At 53.4% G+C, this 24,381-nt stretch overlaps 1 protein-coding gene across 5 annotated transcripts in view; it reads right to left on the reverse strand.

Annotated features, from left to right (window-relative positions):
- ZNF710 (zinc finger protein 710) overlaps positions 1–21,432 on the reverse strand; it is a 44,780-nt gene extending 23,348 nt beyond the window's left edge. The window contains exon 1 of one of the 5 annotated variants that reach the window (XM_090029921.1): positions 19,092–21,432. The gene's annotated coding sequence lies outside the window, so the exon portion shown is untranslated. Of the gene's footprint in view, positions 1–9,439; positions 9,581–18,364; positions 18,533–18,555; positions 19,069–19,091 lie in introns of those variants that run through there. The other 4 variants (XM_090029926.1, XM_090029922.1, XM_090029928.1 and 1 more) reach the window with 4 other exon arrangements.
- Positions 21,433–24,381: the final 2,949 nt, after the last annotated feature.

The raw sequence follows: 24,381 nt of genomic DNA on the forward strand, positions 1-24,381 counted from the left end.
TGAGGCCTGATCCTGAGACCTGCTCCGTCAGGACCGGTCCGTAGCGTCTGAAGGAGATGTAGCAAACGCAAAAGAGCAGGACGGCAGTACAGCACTCGAGAGAGTCCCCTGCCTTATCTGCAAAGTTTCTGCAAATGGACGTGAAGAAATGCTCAGCTCCAGACGGCTGGTCTGGATACCCCAGGCAGTGCCAGGGGGCCACGGACGAAGGCATCTGCACCACCCGGCCTTAGGTCCCACTTTATGCAACAGTCTGAAGTAAACGGAAGACCGCTTTTCACACAATCCGAGACCAGGAGGAGAGCAAAGTAACTAAAAAGCAAGGACACAACTGGAAATGCAAGAAGGAAATAACAAAATGAGATTCAGCTCAGAAAACATCACTGACGTGTCTAGAGCAGGGAAAGAAAAGACACGGTTAGAAAGCTGGGAAGAGGCAACAGGTAGAAGCAGACTTTACCTCGGAGCAAAGATGGGCAAGACACTGGCTGTGAATTAGGAGGGTGGCATCGCCACAGAGGCAGAGCCTGGCAGTGTGAAGTCATCACATCCCGCCACGATGCGGAGCAGGGGGCGACACCCGCATCCTGCAGCCTCACCCCGGCAGGTAAGTACCTCCGGGCTGCAGCTACCTCCAAGCACGGACGGCCCCGGGGAAAAGCGATGCAGAACTGACCCGTACCGCTCGCTGGGAGCCTGGCTGTGCGGAGCAAAGGGCAGGGACGTGGCGGCAGCCTCAGGCTGTGTGCAGCGGGCACGGGCCTCGCGAGGACAGCGATTGCTGGTGGTGGAACAAACGAGCCTCGCTACGAGCAACAGGATAAGACAAAGATAACGGTGGCAGGAAATGCCGCTTCTCAGAGCATTGCCTCTGCTACCTGGGCAGCGGTTTCGGCCTTGGCTTTGTGGCAGCCAAGCCTCACCACTGTAGAGCCAGCGCCCCTCACCCATCCCAGGGCTGCGCTGGGCAGAGAGGATCGGTCAGGAAAACAGGGGCAGCACGCAGGCGGATCTGCCAGCACAGAGTTAAAGGCCAGAAGGAAGGAGACCGCCGCTGGGTGCACGCGATTTTGCTGACAACTCTGTTTTTCTAGGCGCTGAACAATGGCTGGCCAGGAAATGCACCCCTCCGCACTTCATCACCGAGCCAGCACTGCGCTCGGTCCTCGCTAGGAGGAAGAGGAGCCTCCTCGGCCACCCTGGGACTGCCCGCAGCCGTGCTCGGTGCGCGGCCAGCCGTGCTTCCATCTCCTGCGTGCTTGCTTCCCAGGCGTCAAACGTGGCATCCAGAGCCCTCCGAGGGCAGACGACACGCAGGGCACGGGGGGACCTCAGCGAGCGTTACCGTCAGCCTCTGGGTCTGTAGCTTGGGAAGGATCCTCTGTGCTCCTGCGTTCTCTGCTCTGCGAGGAGCCTCCCCCGGCCCGATCCTGCCCTTTAGGAAAAAGCTCCTGGGCTGGCTGGTAGCGGCACGTGCCCCACACTGGTGGGGTTACGGTATTTCACGTCCAACCTCACCTGGGTGAGGCCTGACAAAGCTCCCCAGGGTGATTTACAAAGGAGCTCGTGCAGAGCAACGCTGCCCCGGGCTCTGCTGCCCGCCGCCACACTAGCACCGTGACCCTGCTTGACCGTGACGGACGCTCCTGCGACATCTGGGAGCCTGACCTGCCGGGCTAGGTGCTGCGCAAACACCGAGCAGGGGGCCCTGCCCCGAACCAGGGACTGACAGGGGAGTCAGCGATTACGGGGAGGAACTGTTCCTATTCTGTGTCTGGACAGCAGCCCGAGCATCTGGCTGGAGATTTGGGGTGCCACCCTTAGGACATCCAAGTGTTTGTAAAAAACTGAACGGTAGTTAATTCTCCGCTGTCTGCTCTCTTCCATGCAAGGCTCCTCACATCCTCCGAAACCACCCTCTGTTCCCAGCTGGAACAAATGAGCCCACGAACCGACTGCTGAGATAGATGACTGCAGCAGGCCCCGGACAGTCACGGAGTCCGAGAGCGGGAGACGCAGTCCTGGGGCCTCACCGCTGAGTTCCCCGTGCCAAGGCTGCAATGCTTTGGAAACAGCAACTCCCGTCCAGCTGGTCACCCCCATGAGTCCCTCGGACCAGCAAACTGCAAGAGGCCTCTGGGCCTGAAACGACTTAACGTGGCATGGTCTTGAGGACGGCAACAGCCTCCTGGAAAGCACTGGAGGGGCAGCCTGCACTAATTAGCAGGAGAGCGGTGAAAGAGAGAACGGCTGGCCAGAGAATGAGTGCAGCACGTTTTAAATCTTTCCCCACGGAGCTCAGCAACGGCCCCAAATATGCATGTGGGAAAATGTTACACATGATGCTCCTTTTCTGTGGCCCACAGATAAAAGGGAGAGAGGATGTTGGTGACCTTTTGTTTGGCAAAGAAACAGAAACTCAGAGAAAGAGTCTGATTCTCTTATCTTCCTTCTGGGAGTCAGCCCAGCCCCTCTGGGAAAGGCTGATCCACAACAGCACTAACAACTACTTTTTTCCTTAAAATATTGGGTCACTTCAGAAGCAAGACTGACCACGATGAGATGAACAGCAGTTCTTCAGCTCCTTTTTCAAGATCATTGGAGGGGAATGGGCGAGTTAATGGCTTGCTTGGAAAGTATCTTCTAAGTGACGCAGCAAGCAGGTACCTGGCACAGGCCCGCGAATAGGAGTCGCTCTTAGGAAGCATGGTCAGTCCTGGCCCAGCGTCGCGAGGTGATGATGGCAGAAGTCAGCCTCATGGTCTGCTGAGGAGGAGCTGCCCCCCAGTCCTGTCTTGCAACTCCCGTTTCTGGGTGAACCCCTTGTAAAGCTTCCTACCTACTGAAGCCGGGGTGGTAGAAAAGTTACAGGCTCAGCTTGGCCTGTCTCTCCATCACCAAGCATCCCACATTCTGCGACTCCAGTTCGAGCACACAGGTCTAGCTCTTGTTTCCAAGGAAGTTCCCAAATGCTCTCCCGTGGACCGCAGCACCCGAGGCAACAAGCAGCAGAGCAGGGACTTTGCACTTGGTCATGCACCAGGTTTTGTTCTGTGCTTTTCCTTTCCCGCCTGGCCTCATCCTTACACAACTCTGGAGCAGAGACTGGCTTGTGCAAAGCATTCGCAGGTGAAACCTTGCCTCTGGGTCACAGCGGCTGCACTGCAAAGGTACTCAGTGCAGGCTGCCTGGAGGTGAATGCTAGCAGGAAACAGGAGGCAAGATGGCCTGTAAAAACAGCGGACAGTCTGGAGTGTGAGAGACACTTAAAGAGCAGGGACTCGGTACAAGGCTCTTGCACTATATACTACTGCGGCAGTGCATGATCCTGGCTCCTTTGGGAGAGAAGCACATGACAGCTCGGTAGCACCGTGGCCAGGAACTCTCAGTCCCGACTGGTTTGTTCACTAACTGAACAATACGTACCTTGCCTTAATCTTCTGGCAAACAGGCTGAATCAGGGCACATGGCAGTTTCCTTGCTCGGTCTTGATTTTATCTGTATGCAACACTGTTATGATCTCCAGTTCTGATTCTCGGCAAGACTTCCCTCCTGGGACAGTTGTGTTTGTGTACACTGGCGTATCGGTAATGAGTGTACCCCCGGCGTTCTCTGGCTTTTTTTTGACCATATTTGAACAAGAGTACATATGCACATGTAGAAAAAGGTCCTCTTGAAAAACTTACTTCTTTAAACCACAGCCTGGGGCCAACAAAAATGGTGTTTTCTGTCTACCATCTCTTTGCCCTGAGAGGCAGCACTTGGATCTCAAAAGTAGTGTGTTTCAAAATACTGAACTTCATCACAGAAGGAAGAAAACTCCAGCATGGAGCCAAACCTAAAGGATAAAAAGTTCTGAAACTCTGACAGGTAAAATTCAAGCCATTGAACTCAAAGTGACTGATATGGAAAACACCTCTCTGGTCTGGAAGGCATTGTTTCTCTCCTAACGAAGGATAATAAATGCATGGCAGCTACAGAATGGATGGTTTGGAAAATAAAGCCAACTGCAGATGGTTTGGAAATCCAGAAGAGACTGAAATCAAGCTTTGGGATTCAAAAAGAAAACTGAATTACTGTCTACTTCAGACATCACTGAGGACTCCACTGGACTTACCTCAGTAAGAGGACTGCCTGAAAAAAAGAGAGACCCCAAATCTGACGACTTGTACACCTTTGGCGATTTAGAAACTTAGGAGAGGAGAACTTGAGCCTTGAAACATGCCAGGATTTCATATTTAAACCCCCACAGCAGAGGGTGGAAATATTCCCCCACTATGCTTCTGCTTTCATGAAGTACCCAAGAAAGGTCTGCCAGCCGAGCACAACTTACAGGACATTGCCGCTGTTTGTTCAGAAAAGCTGCGAGCCGAGGCATCCTGCACGGTCTGGAGAAGTGCTCGGGACGCGCGTGCTGACGGGATGGGAGGGAGGTGCTCCGAGCCTTGCCTTCAGTTTGGTTCAACTTGCAACGTTAAAAAGGAGCACAGGCTCTGCCCCTGCAGATCCTACAAGGCGCCTGGGAGCCGAGTCCTCTGGTTCGGAGTCGGTCCTTCAGTCCCAGGCACTGTGCGAGAGCTGCAGAGACCCTCCCTCTGCTCAGCGCGGTGCAAAGCTCTTCCCTCCCTCCGCTCCTGCGCAGCCAGGCCAAGACTCCCGCACGGAGACCCGGCCAACAGCAAACTAGGAGCCCAAGCAAGGGCTCCAACTTCCTCCCTTTCCACAAAGGTCAGTCGACCCTGCCCAGGCAGCGAGCCGGCTCCAGAGCCCCTCACACTCCCAGAGCTCAGGACGGCTATTAGCGTCTTCAAGCACTGTCTAGACCAGCAGGTCGAGACCCCAGGCATCCCTTGCCAGACTTGAGCCCCCTCCATAACTTTGGGGAATGGAGCGGTAGCCCGTTGCAAAGACAAATACAGCGCTTGCTGAGGGACTGGGCAGTGGGGAGCAGGAGGCATGAGCCTGATCCATCTCCTCACACCTCAGGGGCACCCTTCGAAGGCTCTTCTCTCCTGACACCGTGGCCGAGCATCGCTGGTCTGGGCTGTGTAACACGGAGGTTGGTGGACACAGCTACGATGTCCTAATTTTTTCCCCCTCTTTCCCTACATTAACTGCAGGTTAAAGATTTTGCCTGAGAGCTGCAAATCTATTTATTTTAGAGAACTACAACCAATAGGTTGATGGCTGTTATCCAAGGGGAGTCTTTACACAGAATCTATTTTTATTCCACCTTCATAAGTTTTATATTTTTCTTATACTCTGTATGATTACTCATTAAAAATAGAAGTCATGTAACAGTTCCCACTCAGCTTTTCCTTTCAAGGATGCTCTTCACCCTCGCAACAGTCAGCGTCTCTGGTGTGACCGAGTTACACCTGGCTCACGACCAAAGGGGCCAACAGTAGCTTCAGAGCCCGGTGGCTTTATTTCTGGCCTGGCAAGAGCCATTACAGCAGCTGGCAGTCACTCGAGCCTGGAGATGCCCTAGATACCCCCTGCACCGGCGTGGAGCCACGTGGGTATGGCACAGCATGTACAACTGCGGCTCTCGCCTGGCTCCAAGACCTTAAGATCTGAGCAGCATAAGTCGGTTCTGAAGAGCATGGCTGGAAGAGCAGCCTTCCTTTTGGCACAGTAAGCTGAGGCCAGAAGAAATGGCCTAATCTCACTGGGTTACACCAATCGACATCGCTTGGGAATCTGACCCTGTGGGCCAAAAGCCAGCTGTTTGTGTATAAACTAAACTAAACTGGGCCAGCCACATGCTGCTGTATACGCACGCTGTCTGTGCGCTGGGGGCACGGTTCAAGGAAGCACGTGCCTTATAGCCCAGATCCTGGAGCTTTAATGCAGGCTGGGCTCTCCTGGACTTCAAAGGGAGTTTTAAAATTGCATGGCAAATGCAGAATGGTGCCCTATTTATGCTTACATGAAAGGGGATGATGAGTGACCTCTATGAGACAAAAGGCGAGAGCTGTTTTGCTCTCCGGCTGCTCTTTGACAGGCACATTGCAGAACACTTCCCTGCGTAACCTCGTGGACCAGCTTCCTACCCCTGTCCAAGGCACGCAGACTGCCCCGACTGAACCAGGCGGTGGACCGAGTGAGGACCCAGCCTTCGGCACAGACGGATGTGCTGGTCACAGTCATCAGGTGCAGGCCAGCGTGACCAAGGCACAGGAGGACACATCTTCCAGCTAAACTTCAAACTGTACCAAACCCCGAGTGCCAGATCGAAGCACATAGATCTCCCCAGAGATAATTCAGAGGACTGAACCGGAAGCTTAGGCTGAATGTCTTTCTGATGGGGAGAGCGATAAGGCTGTTGCACAGTGCACGCTGAAGGAAGGCATGGAGCTTTCCGCTAGCAAACTTTAGACCGACGGCCCCAATATTTCTTGGAACCAAGCAACCTGGTAAACTCCTAGCTACAGTTTTGTGAAGATCAACATTGAAGGACAGCTCATGTGCAACTCGGGATACCTGGGAGGCCTTCGGGTACGCTGTGGGAACATGACTTCGATGGTGACTGTAACAGCATTAATATTATTCAGTTTGTGAGATGCTTTTGTTGCCGTATCAGCACATCTTTCAGCAGCTCTGTCATTATTATGTGTTGCCATACTATGAGGCTAAAGTCTAATCCAAAAATATACTAAATATTTGCAGAAGCCAAGGGTTTTATTATGCATTACTGGAGGAGGCCCTGAGCAGAGAAGGGCTGAGAGCTGCAAGCTGGAAACGCGGCTCTTGGCATGGAAGGAGTCCCCTTCACACTGTAGCAATTGCAGCGACCGAGAAGGAGCAGGTTGGACAGTTGGAATCGGCCATACCTGCCTAACGGATGCAGTTCTCTGTAGCTGGGCAAAAGACTAAGGACATGAATGAATGACTGAATTAACAGACTTCAGCACCGCTAGGCTGCCCTGTGTCCAAGGGGGGAGCAGTCACAGAGGATGCCTTTGCCCCCCTGCTATGCATGCCACAGGATGAAGGGGCCTCCACACTGAGCTGGCCTGGCCAGGGCTAGAGGGGATTTGCAGGGCTATGGGACCCGTTCGTACACAGATTCACAGCGTATACAGCCAGAAGAAACCACTGTGGTCAGCCTACCCTCCGGCACAACCGTCCCTGAACTCACTCTACCACACCCCTTGCAAACATGCCAACAGCTAACGGCGCTTGCTATTAAGAAAAACTCTACTTTATTTGTCAAACCAAATCCTCTCTGCCTTTGACTGGTGCATCTGTGCAGAACGCTGGACCAACTGCCCTGGATGCTTTTGTGACTTGTTTTCACTCTTCAAACTTTTAAAAGATGTCAAAGCCAACCTGCAGAATCCAGTCTATTTTGCCCACAAGGGACATGAACTATCAATCCAGTGTTGTACAGCACAATCCAAAAACATGTTTGGAAAAAGCCTGTCCTGTGTAATGGAAAAATCGAGTGGGCAGCTGGCTGGGCACTGCTGGGGAGGGGAATCTTTTTGTTCTGTATTAATTTAAAAATAAAACCCCCTATTTGTGATGCTTCGTAACACACTTGTCTGCCTGCGTGCTTTCATTTAAGGGCTGGCAATACAACCGCTGCTCGTAATCAACATCACATGAACAACACGACGGCTCACATTTTCAGAAAACGTCTACACAATTAGCGTGGCGCTTTAAGACGCACAGAGGTAAGGGAAGCCTTTTAAATATACGAAGTATTCCCTAGCAGGAATCATTTGCTCGTATATGCCCCACGTAGCTCCTCATGAAATAAAGCCAGCTCCTCCAAACTCATAAATCAACGCTCATTGTCTTCGGCAGAAGACGTCTAAAATTATCCTGACGGGTTGGAAGAATATGCTGAACGGCCAGAGAAGGGAACTGGGAAGGACAAGGAGGAAGCGAACGCGGAGGCTCGGACTCGATGACTAAAGAGGTTCCCTTTGGTTCTGCTCGCGCCGAGCACATCTGCCGCAAGAGCTCCTCTCTCTCGTGCTGCCCGGAAAGTCAGGCCTGATCCTGCGGCACGCCAACGAAAAGCAGCCACGCGTCTGAGACCGAGGGGTCTACTCCACGGGTTAAAGGCTCCTCGTAAATAAGGACTCCAGCAAGGGGGCTCTTAAACAGCAAGTGCAAGACGGTCAATGAGAAAACATTACCGACTTCCATAAAATGGAGAACAGCAGACTCGAGTCAATCAATTCCTGACAATTAATACTCAGTGCCTGTCGGAGACAAATGGCTTCGTTTGCACTACAGCGCACTGACATTACAGCTGTTATTATCAACCCTTTTCCAATGGGAAGCGCAAGAGCGGAAAGGGTTCTGCTGGGGGCACGAGGGAAGCCAAAGGCCTTTGCTTATTCATACTCCGGGTGGAAATAGTGAACAGCTTCCCACTAGTCTCTATTCTGAAAACAACCCTGAGCACTTCCAGAGGGCAGGCCCTGGCGGGAACCCACCCCGGCAGCGCCCAGCAGGATCAGCCCCGTTGCAACCGAGCCCCCGAGGACAGCGAGGGAGGGCAGTGCCCAGGCATGGCGGGCGCGAGCTGCGACTTCCCGCTCTTGCAGCCGCGCTTTGCCGCACAACTTCGAGCTCAACTTTCAATTCCGAATCGCTGCAGAACATGAAAGCTGAAGCTGTGGTCAGCGCCTGCTGACTGGGAAGCAGCAGGAGGCATTATTAACAACGGGGCGGCTACAGGAGAGTCCTAATGGGGATGCGCTGGCGAGAGCGAAGGAGAATGCGGCTTTGCGCCCAGAGCCGGCATGACAGCGAGTCAGAAGAGCTCACATCCATCTCTCGCTCTTTGAGAGTGAGCGAGCGAGCGGCATATTAAATTTTAAACAAAGCCCTCCCCAAGGGAAAACATCCCAACTCCCTCCTCCGGCTTGCTCCTTTTATTTCCAAAGCTGTTAGTCGTCAGCCCACAGAAACCGAAACGCTCTTAATCTCAGGAGTTTAAAAAAAATCCACAGAGCAGCTGGTGTGCCAGGTCTCCGGAGAGGGGGCTGCTCCCCTGCTCCTCAGGGACCAGGAAAAGGCCCAGGCTTTGGACACGCACCTTCCCGCTTGCAGGGCACCGAGACCCTGCTCACAGGAGAGAAGAAGGAAGAGGACAAAGGACGGGGGAGAAGCGGGGGCTCGAGGGAAAGGCAAGAGACACCCGACAAAATGAAGGCAGAGAGAGAAGCAGCACAGTGTCAGTCAGTGGAAAAGAAACAGGACAAAGAAGGGGAAATTGTCTGGAGCCGGGGAGCACGCATACATGGACAACACTGCTGCTGAGAAACAGGAAAGATAAATTTAGAAGGAGCGAGCGCTCTTCCTTCTGTAACTCTATCGCTCCTTCCTCCCCCTCTTCCCTGCGCTACCCGCCCAAGCGGCACAGGCGCAGCCCCGCTCCTTCGCCACCCCGGCAGGCTCCAGGCTTGAGAGTTACCTGCAGAAGGCAAACCGGACGATTCCCCCGGCTTGGCCTCGGCGCAGAGGGCAACGGCAGCACGCCTATAGGAACGATGCTTCACCGTCCGGCTCCCTGACAACGCGCCTTTACACCAAATGCACACGTCGAGCAAGCTGCTTCTTACTGTATCTGCCAAGACCCGGGGCAGAGTTGCCAGCTGTCCCGCGGGACCGAACGGCACCGTTAGACAGTGCAGCCAGCCACCGGTTCAGGTAGACACAGGACCTCTGGATGCAAGTCCTGTGCCTCCCTGGGAGCCCGACTGCAGGGGAAGAGGAGGGCCTGGTCCAGGGTAGCAGAGAGCTCATGTTTCGGGAGCTGGCACCCAGCCAGAACCGAGTGGCGGCGCCCCGGCTGCGGGGGCTAGGACACACCTGACTGCAAACCTCTGGGTGCTGTGGTCCTCTCCTTACCTGGCCCACTGCAAACACAGCTCCAGTTCCCTTGCTGGAGCTGGTCTTTGCAAATGCTGGTGGGCCGATCCCTGCCGTTGCTGCCACGACGCCACAGGCCCTCGGATGCAGCACAGCGCACCTCAGCTAGCCATCCTGTGGTCCTGCTGCAGCCCTGAACCATCTGGCATGATTCAGAGCAGCCCCTGCCCCACAAAAACCCAGCTGCTTGCTGTCTGCTTGTTGTCCTCCCCCTATGCCCGAGGAAAGCACCAGAAAAATCCCAATTCTGCTTCCCCAGGGCTCGTGGGGTGCTCTCCCCCCACCCACCAGACAGCAAGTGGCCACCAAGGAGCTCCTGTGCAGGGCAGCAGGGAGCAGCTGGAAGAGGCAAGAGCTGCCTGGAACACTATCAGCTCACAGCAAAGCCTCTCCGGAGGCTGGGAGAAGTGCTGGGAGGCCGCCGGTGTCTTCCCATTGAAGCAGCCAGGAGGGCCTCCGGAGGCACCTCCCTGATCTGGAGAAAGGGAAGGCCAGGCTCACCATGAGCTCTTGCACGAGAGAAGGAGAACCTGACCTAGATTCTGACAAGATAAAAAGGCCAAAAGAAAAGAAACCTGGACCTTGCATCAACTTTGCATGCAGCGACAGGTCTGCATTTAGCCACCTGCAGCGGAGCGTGGACAGAAATCCAGCCTGCGTTCAGGCTCCTGTCCTTCAGATGCCACAGCTCCACAGCTGACAGTCCTCCGCACGGTTGTGCTGGGGTGTGCGACTCAAAACCAAAATCCCTTCCTGGGCATATACAAACCATCCTGAACAGCAAAGTCTCTAACCCTGGAAGGGAGTTAATACAGATATTTAAGGGCAATGGTTCTCTGCCTTGCCAGACCCCTCAGCAAATGCTAGCCCTTAGTTTTCACTTGATTTTTGACTCCAGAAAAATACCGGAGCAATTCTCTGGTTGCAAAGAACTGAGACAGACCACAGCAGGTCAGCTTGTCTGTGACACTAAGGATTTCTGCCTGAAATCTCTGGGTCCGTCCTGCGACTCATGACTGAAAACCTACCAGTGCTATCAATGCGCAGCACCCTTGAAAAGATCTTGCAGCACCCGGGGATGCCACGGCCTCCTTGCTGAGAATCACTGGTCTCAAAGCAGTATTACAGTGCCTTATTTTTTAAAAATGGCCAAGCATAAAAAACATTTTGAAGAAGAAAAGTAAATTCCAGACAAAAAGCATAAAAAAATTGCTGTCTGTTATGATTCTTGCAACTAGAGCTCATAAAGCTCTGGAAATAGGCGTCTTAATAGAAACCAGTGACAAACTCTTCACTAAAGCAGCAAGAGCCAGACTAGGGAAAACAACTGAACACCAGGACAGTGAGTGGAGCACACAAGGCAGACCCTTTGAAATGTGTAATCTAGGCAACGCAGATCTGTGGTGCAGACATGTTCGGCAGATCTAGTAAGAAAAGCCCAGGAGGCACGGAGGCCTTAATCAGTCAGCATCAAGAAGAGATGAAGAAAAGAAAAAAATGTTAATTTCTCCAATTTTCTTTATCACTGCAAGAAAGAAATTTAATGATGCAACTCACATTAACAGACTTATTATGTAACCTCTGAACAGAAGAATGACAACACCAGAAAAGGCAAGCCCATGTACATCTGCTTGAGCTTGCTCTCCTGAAGACGCCAGATTATGCAGCAGCAAGGATCTGAAAACGGTCAGACCCTACAGGTTTCCAAACTCGGCCAAATGTGTTTGTTCTGATTCTTAAATGCAAAAATCTTGAACTCTTGGTTCAGAGATGATATCTTTTATTAGACCAACTGAGAAATTGCAAAAAAATGATATTTTTGTGCAAGCTTTCAGGCTCACACACCTTCAACAGGCTCAGGGAAAGTTAAAGATGATAATGAGTCCCCATATGTAGGAAACAAACTTCATTTTTGCACAGAGGAAGTTGATTCTTAATCTATTTTCATCACCAAAACTTTCCCTAATGCCCACCTTGACCAGAAAACAAATAATCTGTAAAGGCAGCAGGGATGCTTTGTAAACCTTACAGGTTTGGGATGCTTTTTAAACCTTACAGGCATGAAACCCTCCTAATCCTGATAAACTGCAGCCACACATCAGTTGCGTGTGACCTACACCTCAGGCTGCCTTCCCTGCAACATCTCTCTCATTACCAGGATGGATTAAACCGCACGCAGAGCAGCAGGAGATCGTGCTCTATAATGCAGATTTCAAAGCATAAAAATCAATGAACATGCACACGCATACCCACATACTACTTCTTAGTTTAAATAAGTTTTTCCCCAAAACAGATCTCCTCAGCTAAAAATTAAATAAAAGGCAGGTTCAAATTTAAAAGCAGACTCCTTTTCAGGCTCTGGAGGAGAGTCTGATGCTGGGAAGTACCAAAAACCTTCAGGCCTGAGTTTCTGGTTGTAGCTGTGTTGGTCTAAGGACACGCATCCTACAAACCTCACTTCATCAATCTACTGGATACAAAAAAATCACAGACTCAATATGGACATTGGATTTACGACACATGACAACCTGCCCGACATCTGACTCCCCGGGTACCTGCCGGATCTGACCTCTTACACTTTTCTTTTCCCCTCCCTTCCTTTTTCTACCCTTTGTCTTCCTAATTTCCAGCTATTTGCTTTTCCACAGGTGGCCTCTTTTTTACGTTGGAGAACTCAAGTATAGGAGTCTCCCTCACTTCCCTTTGGCATTTCCCCTCTCCCCCCCCACTTTTGTTTCCCTAATTTCCACCCATTTCCATTATCATCACTGACCTCCTGTTGCACTTTTAGCTCCTTCCATTCCTTGGGGATCTCAGACCAGCAGTCTCCCTGTACCTGAAGAAGGGGGATTGCCCCTGAAAGCTTGCCAAGAACTTTTTTCCAACCACCGAGTTGGTCTAATAAAAGAGATCATGTCTACGCAAAGATCCTCGCTGCCTCCAGGCCCGAAAGCTTCTCTCCTTGGCTGCTGCAGGAACAGTATTCAAGCCACTCTCCTGAAAGTTTAAACACTTGCCCTAAGTAAAGCCCAGTCTTTAATCTGCAGAAGAAATGCCAGCACCTGCGACGCTCCGACTGACGCTCCAGGCGTAATGTTAATATTAACTGAAATGTAGCTGGGTGGAAGTGTTGTGTTTGTTTGCTTAACGGCAGTTAGGACAAAAATCTGCCGCCCCGAAGTGTATAACTTCAAGGGGGAAACCAGAGCCCCAGACCCGAGCCCACGAGCTAAGCGTGTACTCAGGCCCTTTGTTCTTCCTTGGGGCTTGAGAAGCCGTCAAGGAGGCAGGGGCTCCCGCCAGGGCCAGGTGGCATGCCTGGGTCACTGCTTCTTCGTGGTCACGGCCCTTTCTTCCCAAGCCAGCACCTGCCCGGGCACCCAGGTGAGCCCTGCCAGCTCAGGCTGATGCTGAGAAACAGCTCGTCATAAGAACACAAGAAAGAAAAGGAAAGGAAAGTCCCCGTGCTGCGTCTGCCCCACTTCACGTGAAGCCTTTACACTCCCCTGCCTATGTCCTAGAAGATGTTCCCAAACCCAGTCCTTCATCCTCATTTCAGCCCCTGGGACTCCCTTTCTTAGCTCCCAGCTCAGACAGGACAGGTCAGGACGCCTGCGGGCACTTGCTTCAGCTCATTCTTCGAGCCTTTTGCCATCAATCTACCCGTCTTGATCGTCAGCCCTGGGGAGCAACAGGGCTTCCTACAGACCAACACCCTCCTTATCTTATGTCCTGCTTCCCCACTCCGCACAACACAGACCGTCCTTGAGCCCGCTTGAAAGTGTTACCGTCTTTGCCCCTATGCTTTCATTTCCCTCCCACATATGCATGATCTGGAAGGGATCTGACATGGTCTCCTCACCTGAAGTCTCTTTTAATCATGATTTCTGCACTTCATTTTTTAAATGCTGGTTCTACCTGGCTACTCAACAGCCAGGGCCCAGAACACTGTAGCCTGAGCAATCCCTGGTTTGCCATCCATCTCCCAATTCATCTCAACGCTGCCCACGATTTCCAAGAGTCCCAACAGAACTGACTGCTCCTCGCATACATCTGCTCCCCGTACACTTCACTGCCCTGACACGGGCTTCCTCTACCTGCTCCTTCCCAGCATTTAAGGGAAGGGCTTGCTCCTCCTCCTCACATTGCTCAATCTACCTGGGATTCTCCCTCACTGAGACACCGACTTGTTTCTCCTCTTTAGATTTTGTATGTCTGATGTCAAGTATAGCCCCTGCATGCGCTAAGCTGCCATTATGAGAGCTGTAGAGCACATCTGTGTGGGACACTGCGTTGTTCAGATGGTATGTCAACCCCACATGTAAGTTAACCTCACATTTTCAGGTTCAATCTTAGGAAAAAACAACTTACTTCATGGAAACAAGTCAGTTACTACAAATACAGACCTGGAACTGCTATTGCTCTTACAAAATCTCACAGGATAATCAAATAAACAAGGAAAGGACCCAAAGATTTAAATGCATTAACGATGCTAAAAATATGCACTGAAAAAATCTGACTTGGTATTTTTATTGCAGGCACAAAAATAACGCAAGGACCAAAGTCAAGCCTTTTGGGGCCTGATGATAGGTTAGCCCTATTTATAAGTTGACTGCAATTTTATGGTTAGACTTAAAACAATCCAGAGGACAACAAGAAGCCAGGAGGGTATGTGATCCCATTAAATCAGCAGCAATCTTCAATGTACTCCAACCCCTTTTCTGTAACAGGGCTCCCTTGCCTAACCCCAACACTCATTTACCAATATGAACCAGGCAACATAGCTACTAGATTTAAGGCCAAGAGGCATCACGAGAGCACCCAGCCTGAGGCCCAGCCCATCTAACCTGCTTACCTACCACTCACTCGCTCACTTGCACCTGCCTGAAATGCATCTTCCAGTCCGGAGACATTGAGAAACAGACACTCTTCCCCTTGCCCCTCGAGAGTTTGTTCCAATGGTTAAAACACTGCATCTGATTTCTAATCCAAGTCGTCTGGCATCAGCTTCCAGCCATGGGTTCGTCTTTTCCCTTTCACCACCATCTTAATGTGCCCTTTTGCACCCAGAAATTCTCCCCTTGAAAGTATTTATACTTGTGATCAAGTTACCTCTCAGTCTTTTTTCCCCTCAATAATAAACAGAAGAAGCTCCTTGAGTCTCTTGCTGAAGCTGTTTTCCAATTCTCAATCCATTTTTGTGGCTCTTCTCTCTTCCCTCTCCAACTTCTCGACCGCCGTGCGAAAATGCACACGCCAGGCCAGATGCAGCACCCCAGGAACGGCCCCACAACCACCATGTACAGAAGTAAAGCTACCTCGCTGCCCCTACTCTGTTTCTACATCCAAAGAGAGCACAAGAGCTTGTGTTAAGTGACCTGCCAACTGCAACCCCCAAATCTCCAGTCCCTGCTGTCCCGGGGGATTCTCCGGGTCCGCAGGATGCATACCTGGGCATTCGGCTGCGTCAAAGCATGTTGCTCGAGCGGGCCTGGGCTCCATCCCTGTCTTTGCTATGATTTCCCACCCCGCCAGTCAGTGCGCCAGCCAGACACGACCAGCGAGGGGGCCACCTTTACCTTCAGGTCGCTGGTGAAGCCAGAGCCATGCTGGGCTGCATAGCCATTCCCGCAGAGCCTCCCTGGAAATGCCTCAGTTCACGTACAGCGCCCTCCTACCCACTGCTCTCTGAGAGCCATCGGTGAGCCTGGTCTGACTCTATTTAACGGGTGCTTTCCTACGGCTGCCCCGAATGCTTTTTCAATCAGAAAGTTGGGGGATAGAAACTCCTTGCAGGTGTGAAGACATCCAGGAATCCCTGTCAGCTCCAGACTAGATGGGCTGCATCGGACAGCAGGATCGCCCGATGAGGCAGGCCAGCCATCTGTCTAGCCCAGCACCCTCCCTGGCCGTGGCCAGAAGCACATACTTCCGCTGGACACTGAATAGAGGTTTTTGTTCCAGCTATCTACAGCAAGCCCAGATCCCTCTCGTGGGTTGACACCATTAAATCCAGAACCTTGCAGGTCACGGAGCAGCTCCAGCCCTTCCTCTGGTGCACACTGCTTTGCAACTAGCCACAAGGTTTCCACAACCTGCCTTGTGCCGCCACCCAACCTAAGCAACCTGGTGCTCCCTGCAGAAGCTGCCACTGTAACAGACACATGAAACAGCACAGGGCCCAGCACTGACCACGGCAACCCTGCAGTTCAACATTTGCCGGGGTAGAAAAGAACCGCTCTTACTCTCTTCCATCTGTCTCCTACCTGGGTTTTGATCCAAAACAGCTCTTCGCCTCTCACCTCTACGCAACTTAGTTTCCTTGATGTGCGATAGGCCTTTTGGAGTCTAAACACAAATATATCAGCATTCGCCTTCACCCTCTGTCGCAAGTGTCCCAGGACTAGCAAGACACAGTTATCCATCACGGACCCCAGGCTGGCTGGACTCTATCCGAACATGATCTCTCGGGTGTTTCTTCAGTGTTTTCAATTATTAATTCATCCCATTTGGCAGGTGCAGATACAAGGTTTACAGGTCTGTAATCCCCAGGGTCATCCCCACAGACTCCTTCAAGGATAAGTGCCACATTTGCTACCCACCCATCCCCAAGCACAGGGGCTGTGCGTGCTGCATCCGTGCAGTTTCACGTGAGTGGCTCTGCTCCTCTGTGCTCCGTCAGAGCCTCACACCCCTGCTTCCAAGAGTGCCGTATTGGTGTCATCACGCACAGGGGTCTGCAAACCCGGCCAAACTTCCTACCTTGCCCCACACTCGACAACATTCAGACCCAGGTCATCTACTTCCACTTTTCTACAGTAACATTAGAGGTGACATGAGAAGGAAGAAAAGAAAAAAAGGGTGGGGGGGATTATGTTCTGTTTTTCATTCTTTAAGATGTATGCAAGTGTTCAGCAGGCCTGACATTCAACCAAGCGTTTTCCTCCTGCTGCTTCCCCCCCACTAGAAATCTTATGAAGTTTTGTTTGTCCTGGAATCCTCTATAGAAACGTGGAAAAATGGAAAGATTATGACAACAGCCACTAAGCAAAACATGAACTGTTTGGGGGCTTGTATTTAGGGTGATTCAACTTTGTTTGCTGCTGTTAAGAGTTATTTTAACTCAAATGCACGACACACACTTGGGAGCAAAGACCTCTTTGCTAAAGACTCAAAACAACACCCTCCGTCCCTGGCCTCATCCAAGCTAACCTGCATCAGAATCAAGGGAGGTCGGAGCTGATGGTCTTGTTATTTCTAAAAATAGAAAACCAGCACACCACAATCCATGTCCCCAAAGGTGCCCCTTTTCAACGCAGTTTCACACTGTGCCCACTGCCACACGACTCCTTTACAGAAGTTCACTTCAGGGGGAAAAGAAGAATGAATCCACATGTGGAACAGAGGGATTCAGCCAACCTACCACAATGTAAACACTGCTGGGCCTCATCACAATTTGTCCAGGAGGAGAGAAGCAGGGAGCAGGAGAACATGGCGGAACAGCATAAAAACAGAGTTCCCCCTGGGACCGAGCAGCCTGTCCCTACATACAGACCCAAGACGAAGCCCCCAGGCGGGAACACCACAGACAGTCGGGCCCAGGGCCTCTACTGCAGGAAGGCAATAAAAGAAACTACTGCAGCTACAGGTCTTTAAAACCAAATCAGCAGATCACTATGGCTGCCTTTTTCCATGCAAGAAACCTCGAGCATGTGTGTCTGAAACAGCACCATCTAGGTCTTGCAGATCATTTCACGTACCGTCACGAGCACGCATGTGGCAGTGGTACCTACAGAGCGAGGAGGCCAGGCTCCCGTGTGCAAGGCAGTGCGCAGACACGCGGACCTGACGGACCCGCCTGAAAGGTCTCCCAGCCTCGGGGACAAGGCACAGCAACAGGCGGTGGAGGTACGGAGCCAGCTGGGGAAGAGCAGGAGAAGACGGGGCACTAGAAGTGACAGGCGAGGAACGACGGTCAGGAGCGGGGAGCACAGCCCATTCCCTGGCTAGTCCAGCCTCTCCCCCCACCCCGCCAGGTTGTTCAAGCACATGATTAGTTCAGCTGAAGTTAAGCACGCACTTAAGTCATTTCCCAATATAAAGTGTATACAGAAAAAATGACACCTTTATCACCACGTAGGACAGTTGTCTCAACAGCACACGTAGCAAGGTTTTCGCTGTAGTATGGGAGTCCGACGCCGTTGCTTATCCATTCACACAATGTTTTTGTCAACCCGTTGACAATCTCTTGTAATTCTCACTCTTCCTGTCTCCAAGGTGTATTTACTCAACTAGTTTGCAAGTCACAAACTCTTTATAGCTTCTAGCCTAATACAGTTGCTAAAACACATCCCAATGCTTCAACCAAACACAAACTAGGTGGGAGGCAGCCTTCTTCAGTGAAGAAAAGGCGACCTGCAGGCAGCGAGCGACACCGCGGCTGGCATAGCTATCTATTTCTGCTTACCTTACAGAGGGACAGAAGTACCAGCCGATTTCTATGAACGGTGCGGGTCAGCCTAAGCACGCTCGCGATGCATTTGTTTGGCCTGTGTGTGAAGTGTCTCCATTACAAAAATAGCCGCATTGCTGACCATTGACATTTCCCTGCCAGAGGATGTCCAGTGGCCGAATCGCATGCACATGTGGCTCCAGTACCTTTGATTCAAAGGTCTGAAGGCCAGGGTCCCACCGGACGGGGTCCGGGAGTGGCGAAGGTGGAACCCAAGCCACGACGGTGTGCTGCCTGCCCTGCTGCCAAGACGTGGCCACTTCTCAGCGGCGCGGCAGGGGAGCGGAGCCGGGCCGCCTATGCCGAGCTCGCCGGGGCGGACCGACGGGCCCGTCGCTCCGCGGCCGAGGGGCGGCGCGCCGAGCCGCTCTGTCACGACGGCGGGTCTGCGAGTCCGGCTTAGGCCCCGGCCCGGCCCGGCCCGGCCCCAGGGGGGCGGCGCCCTCCCTCTCTCCCTCCCGCCGCCGCGGCCTCGGGGCAGGGGCCGCCCTGGGGCCGGGCGCCCTGCCGGGCCCGCGGGGCAGGGCCGCCGCCGCCGCCGGGTGCGTGGCCTGCGCGGCCGCCGCTCCCGCACGGCGCCCGGGGCCGCGGGCACCTGTCCGTCGGCAGCGCGGGGTCCGGCTCCAGCGCCCCGCCCGCGGAAAGTTTGCGGGGAAGTTGCGGGCCCCGCGCCCCCACTCACCCCGGCGCGGCGCGGCGCGGCGATGCGGCGGCGGCGGCGGCTCCTCCCGCCCCGGCGCTGCCGCTTCTCTCGCTTTTGTTTTCTCACTTCCTCCCCGTGCGCCGGGAGCGGCGCCTCCCCCGGCCTCCGGGAACAAAGCTCGGCTCGGGGGCGGCTCCGCGCCGCCCGCCGGTGAGTGCCCGCGCCCGCCCCGCGCAGGCGGCGCCAGGCCCGGAGCCGGACCCTGCGCGGCGGGAGCCCGCGCCCGCCCTGGGCCGCGCTGCGTGCGGGCTCGTCCCGGTCCGGCGAGTCTCCCGCCAGGTCGCGGGCACCGGGCTGTCCCTGGGCCAGCGGGTATCCCGCTGCTCCGCAGGTTGTTCACCGCCCTGCGGCGCCCCACCGGTTCGCGGGGCCCCCGGTTACTCTGAGCCCCCGCCTGTTCCCTGCGGCAGGCAGTGCAGCTCCCGGCGACTAAGGAGGGAAGGTTTCATGCCACCAGCGTGTTCTTCCTGGACCGCCAGCAGAACGGGTGTTTCGGAGGTCCCCGCCGAGCCCTTAACGCACCGTGTTTCTGTTTTGCCCATGGTAATGATTAATAACAACAAGAACAAGCTGCATCTACCTCATTCCTGCTGTTAATAATATACAGCCGCCACTTGCCCAGAGTTGGAGTTTCCCTAACTTACTGGGATGGCATAGATAACTTGTCGGGATGGCCTAGATAATGCCTCTTGTAAATGAACTTAATCTTGCGGTTGCCACCAGAAGTGTGGTAGGAGCTTGCTCAACACGCAGTTAGGAAGTCATACTATGGATTTTATTTTGGGCTGGAGCTGAGGCTGCCTGGACCGTGTATGACAATGATCCCTTGTCACGGTCTATGCTGGGGTATTGCCTAGAGCTCCCTGCCAGGGCCACACTGTCCTTGGTAATGGACACGCGCACATTAAAATGGTGGTGCCACCTCAAGATCCTTGATCGGCTCTACCTGGAGCAAGCTGAGATCAAGACTTACGTTTTCCCCAGCGGGGCTGTCCCAGCCTCGTGGATGAACAGGCTCGCTTGGTTTCCAGAGATCTGGGAGCACCGTCCCCAACAGCCGCCGGCGACCGGGGTTGCAGAACAGACGCTAGAGTGGACGGAGAATCAACTCTCGGTGGAGGAGCTGGAAGAAGAAAGCAGAAATTAGGGGTAGTGATTAGGAAGTCACAATTAGAAGTTGGGGGCTCTCACAACCTGGCGACAGGAGCGATGGACAGCAGGCACGGGCCCCCAGGTACAGTTGGGGTACAGATGAATGGCCCGACTCAGCTGTGTGTCTTGGCCAGCAGCCGAGAAGAAGGCCTCTGCGATTCAGAAGAGAAACTTGAGTCTCATCAGCTTCCCCGGTGGAAGCCCCCCCCGCGACCCGAGCCCTCTGCAGCAATGAATGACACATGCTTGCACGACTCGTCCAGCTCGTACTGATGCCGGACGTGGCCAGCAACCTGGAGGAGGGCGAGACGACTATGTGAAGTGGGCCTGGAGAACTTGTGCACATCGAGCACGGGGCAGAGCGCCTCAGCTTCTGCCACTGCTGTGGTCCTGGCTCCCCAGGAGGATGGCGAAAAGCAGGCAGGGTTTTCGCCACCCAGCAAGAAGCTTTGCCCCAGCAGCGACTCCAAAGTTACAAGGATGCAACGGAGAGGTGTAAGGAACGGAGAGGTTAAATCGCAGGGCAAGTGGGGCGAAGAGGTCCTGGCCAGCAACCAAGAAGAAGGCCTCCGCAATTCAGAGGAGAAACTTAAGCTACAGCTTCCGTAGCGGAAGGCCCCTGTGACCCGAGCCCTTGCCACTGCAGTGGTCATAGCTCCCAAGCACAGCTCGCTTTGTGGCCAGCAACGATCCCCCAGTTATGAGGGAAGAAAGCCTCCACAGTTCAAGTATTACACCGAGGGGAAGGCTTAGCAGTACTTGTGGCCAGCAACCAGGAGGAGGAAGTAATACAAGGTCAGGAACCAGGAGGTGAGCATTTCCTTCACCCCCGCCCCCCCGGGGAAAGAGGCAGGGAGGGTGGGTGCATAATCACCTGCCTTACGCTCAGTATCTGCTTTCTCATCGTAAGGAATCGAACTGCGATTGTAAGTCTCTATATAACATAGGCCTATATCATACATTGGCTGCATATATATGGTGGAGGCCCAGGATGCGTGTGATGTGTGCAGGGTGATAAAGCGCATCAACTTGCTTTGAATGCTGTGATAAGAAACTGAATCGTTACAATCATTATTATTGTACACTAAATCATCATTAATATTACTATTTCTATAAACTCTTATTAATATATTACTATTGGAATTGATAGCTGCCTCCTATTATTAGTATTACCTGTTATTATCTTATAAATCTATATCAGGCAGGGTGAAAGTCAACTCTGATGGTTATGCATACTAGCTCAGTTGTTGAGAGAATGAATCCTGAAGGAAGCGTTGTCATCCTCCGCTTCATTTTCTCTTTCTTTCTTCCTTTCTCTTTCTGCCTCTGGTCACATCACCAGGGATCGATCAGCCTGCGGCTAGCAGTGGAAGGGGATCTGAAAACTGGAGGGAGGGAGGATAAAAAGAGCATAGGAATTTGTACTGTGCCTCCTGTGCACCTCAGGCACCCTCCTTCACGCCCCTCAAATTCCACCAGCCCCGTTTAAAATAAATCTGAACTAAACAATGCCCCCTGCTCCCCAACCAGAGCTGACCCTATCGGGGTGCAGGGCAGTGGCGTACCGATGGTGGTGGGCAGCATGGCCGCCCTGGCACAGATGCGAAGGGGGTGCCACCACGCAGTGCCACTCGCCCCCCCTTGACACCCCCATCAAAACTGCCGCAGTAGGGGTCTTGTCGGGGGCAGGTGCATGCGGGAGCGAAGGCGGCGGCACCCCAGGCTTGTCCCCCAGGCCCCAGAGACCCACATTACAGCACTGGTGCAGGGCCTTGGGCAAACTGCCCCCTCGCCCCCGTGCAGGGCTGATCCCGCGTGCCGCCACGGCGGTGGCAGGGGAGGGGAGCGGGCGAGTGTCCGGATGCGAGGCCGGCAGTGGTGCTGAGGAGTTGCCCTGTCTGCTCCGCCCGTCTCTACAGGGCCCCCAAAGCGCTGGGCCCGGGGCAGGCGCTTGTATTCGCACCCCCGTAGGGACGACCCTCAGGGCACAGACAAGTGCCAGGTGTCCCTTACCAAAGGTGGCGTGTAATAGCACATCGCCACATCTTCTTCAAGTTGCACGTTGCAGAGATGCGGGCACCAAATACCACTCAAAGCTTCACTGTACCCCACTTGATCAGCCTGCAGTCTTCTCGAAGCCTGGAATCGCACCGCTGTGCCCCCCCGCCCCCCCAGGGGCAAGTCTCGTTCCTGGGCTGAGTCCTTCTCTGCCCTTGCTGTGCTGTCATCCGTCTCTCACCTGCCTCAAACCTCCCTCGTTGATACAGCGAATGCGCATCCTGACCTCTGCTCCCCGAATTTATAGCGCTGGAGTGGGGCAACACCTCCTCCCCCACGGCAGCCTCATTTTGGTGTGGGAAAAAAACAGACAGTCTGGTGCTGAGCTGGAAAAGAGCACGAAAAGAAGCTGGAAAAGTTTGCGAAGTCCCTGGGTTTGTGTGCAAGCAAAGCAGGTCTTAAACCCCCCACCGCCCCCCCACCCACAGGCTCGCTTTGGTTTTCCAAAACGAAGGAAATGGTGCCTGGCGCCCAGCGGGAAAGGAGCGCAAAAAGAACCCTGAAAAAGCGCACGTTCAAAGTTTCTGCCTAGGGAAAATGCAAGGAAAGGTTGTGAAGGGTGAGCCAAAGAGCCTGAAGGCATGAGCCCTGACTTCACAAAGTGGCTGGTGGCTTGCAGAAAAGTAATCCAGGCTGCTGCGGGGTGACACACCAGCCAGCCTTTGCAAAATGCCAGCACTTGCGTGTTGTGACCCACCCAGGCAGCCCCCTTTTACCTCTGGAGCTGCCTGTGTACCTGTGCAAGAGAGCTTGCCCACCCCCCACCCCCCGGCACCATGCAGGGAGCAGCAGGACAAACAAGCAGAGGGAAATGAACCCAAACAATGCACAAAATCCACCTTCGCAACCAAGCAGGGTAAGGGTGGATGTGGAGGCAGACATGGGAAGCCAGGAAACCATGAGGTTTTATTGTTTGCAACACGGTATTGCAGCAGTTATTTGGGCTTCTTTGCCGTCAACCCCCCATGACTCTGGGACCACCCCTGAAATGCAGCAGCACCCTCCTGGCCCTGCTGGCAGGCGTAGGGCCCCACTGTGACCCCGCTGCATTACGGGGAATGGGCTCAGCTGTAGTTCTCCGCTTGTCTTGCAGAGAGGCAAGGTGAACGGACCAACTTTTCCCTTTCAGGCATCATACCCGTTTATTGAGGTAGTTCTGCACACTCTGAAAAGCACCCTTGAAAGGGTCGTGTGACCTCTAATTCAGCACAGGACTCCTCGACCACGTCTTTCACATCCCGCATGGTGTCTCGCGCTTGCTCGAGGATGGCATCCTCCTTGCGTGGTGACTCAAGGAGCAAGCCATGTTTTCAAAAACATTCCAGAAACATTTATAAAACAATTCACAGCACACCTCCAAAAGCCGTATGTGGCACTGCACAAACAGACTGGCGGTGCACTTGGGCAGGGAATGGGAGGGTTGAAATGGGAACCCCCCCTGGAAACTGTCTGAAGATCAGTGGTGCTGGGCATGCTGGGAAATGTAGTCCAACACAAAACAACCAGAAAAAGAAAAGTCAAGAGCTCACCACCACCATCATCATCATCGACAGCAATCGCCAATCAACCGGGTGGCAACAAACACCCACCCACCCACCACGCTTAGGATATAGCAGTTATCAGAGCAGCTATAGTTAATGAAAGAAAAAAAACCAACCATATATTTGTAACATGGTGGGACGGGAAGGGAAAGGAACGGGTGGGGAGCATTCATGTGGCTTGTCTTTGGGATTGGGACAGGGTCTTTGGGATTGTGTACTGACGGAGAGAGGCCAGACCGACTGAGCATAGGTGGGTGCAAGGGACAAGGATTTTGGGGTGACTGTGCCCAGGGGAGACTCCCAGTGAGAGTCCGGGGGTGGGGACTGGGGAGCCCAGGGGTTCACATGCGCCTCCTGCTATAATACGTTAGGAAAGACATTGCAGGGGGTGAGTTGGTATTTGACTCCCCCAACTGAAATCTGTGGGGAATGGCAAGCTTAACTTGCATGAAAGCGTCATTCGTGCAAACATGAACGCTGCGTCGTGCAAACAAAAATGCACCACACCAAAAAAAAGC

Source organism: Crocodylus siamensis, chromosome 15 (assembly GCF_052110815.1).
Source record: "Crocodylus siamensis isolate JL-2025a chromosome 15, ASM5211081v1, whole genome shotgun sequence".
In the NCBI taxonomy this organism is placed as follows: Eukaryota; Metazoa; Chordata; order Crocodylia; family Crocodylidae; genus Crocodylus; species Crocodylus siamensis.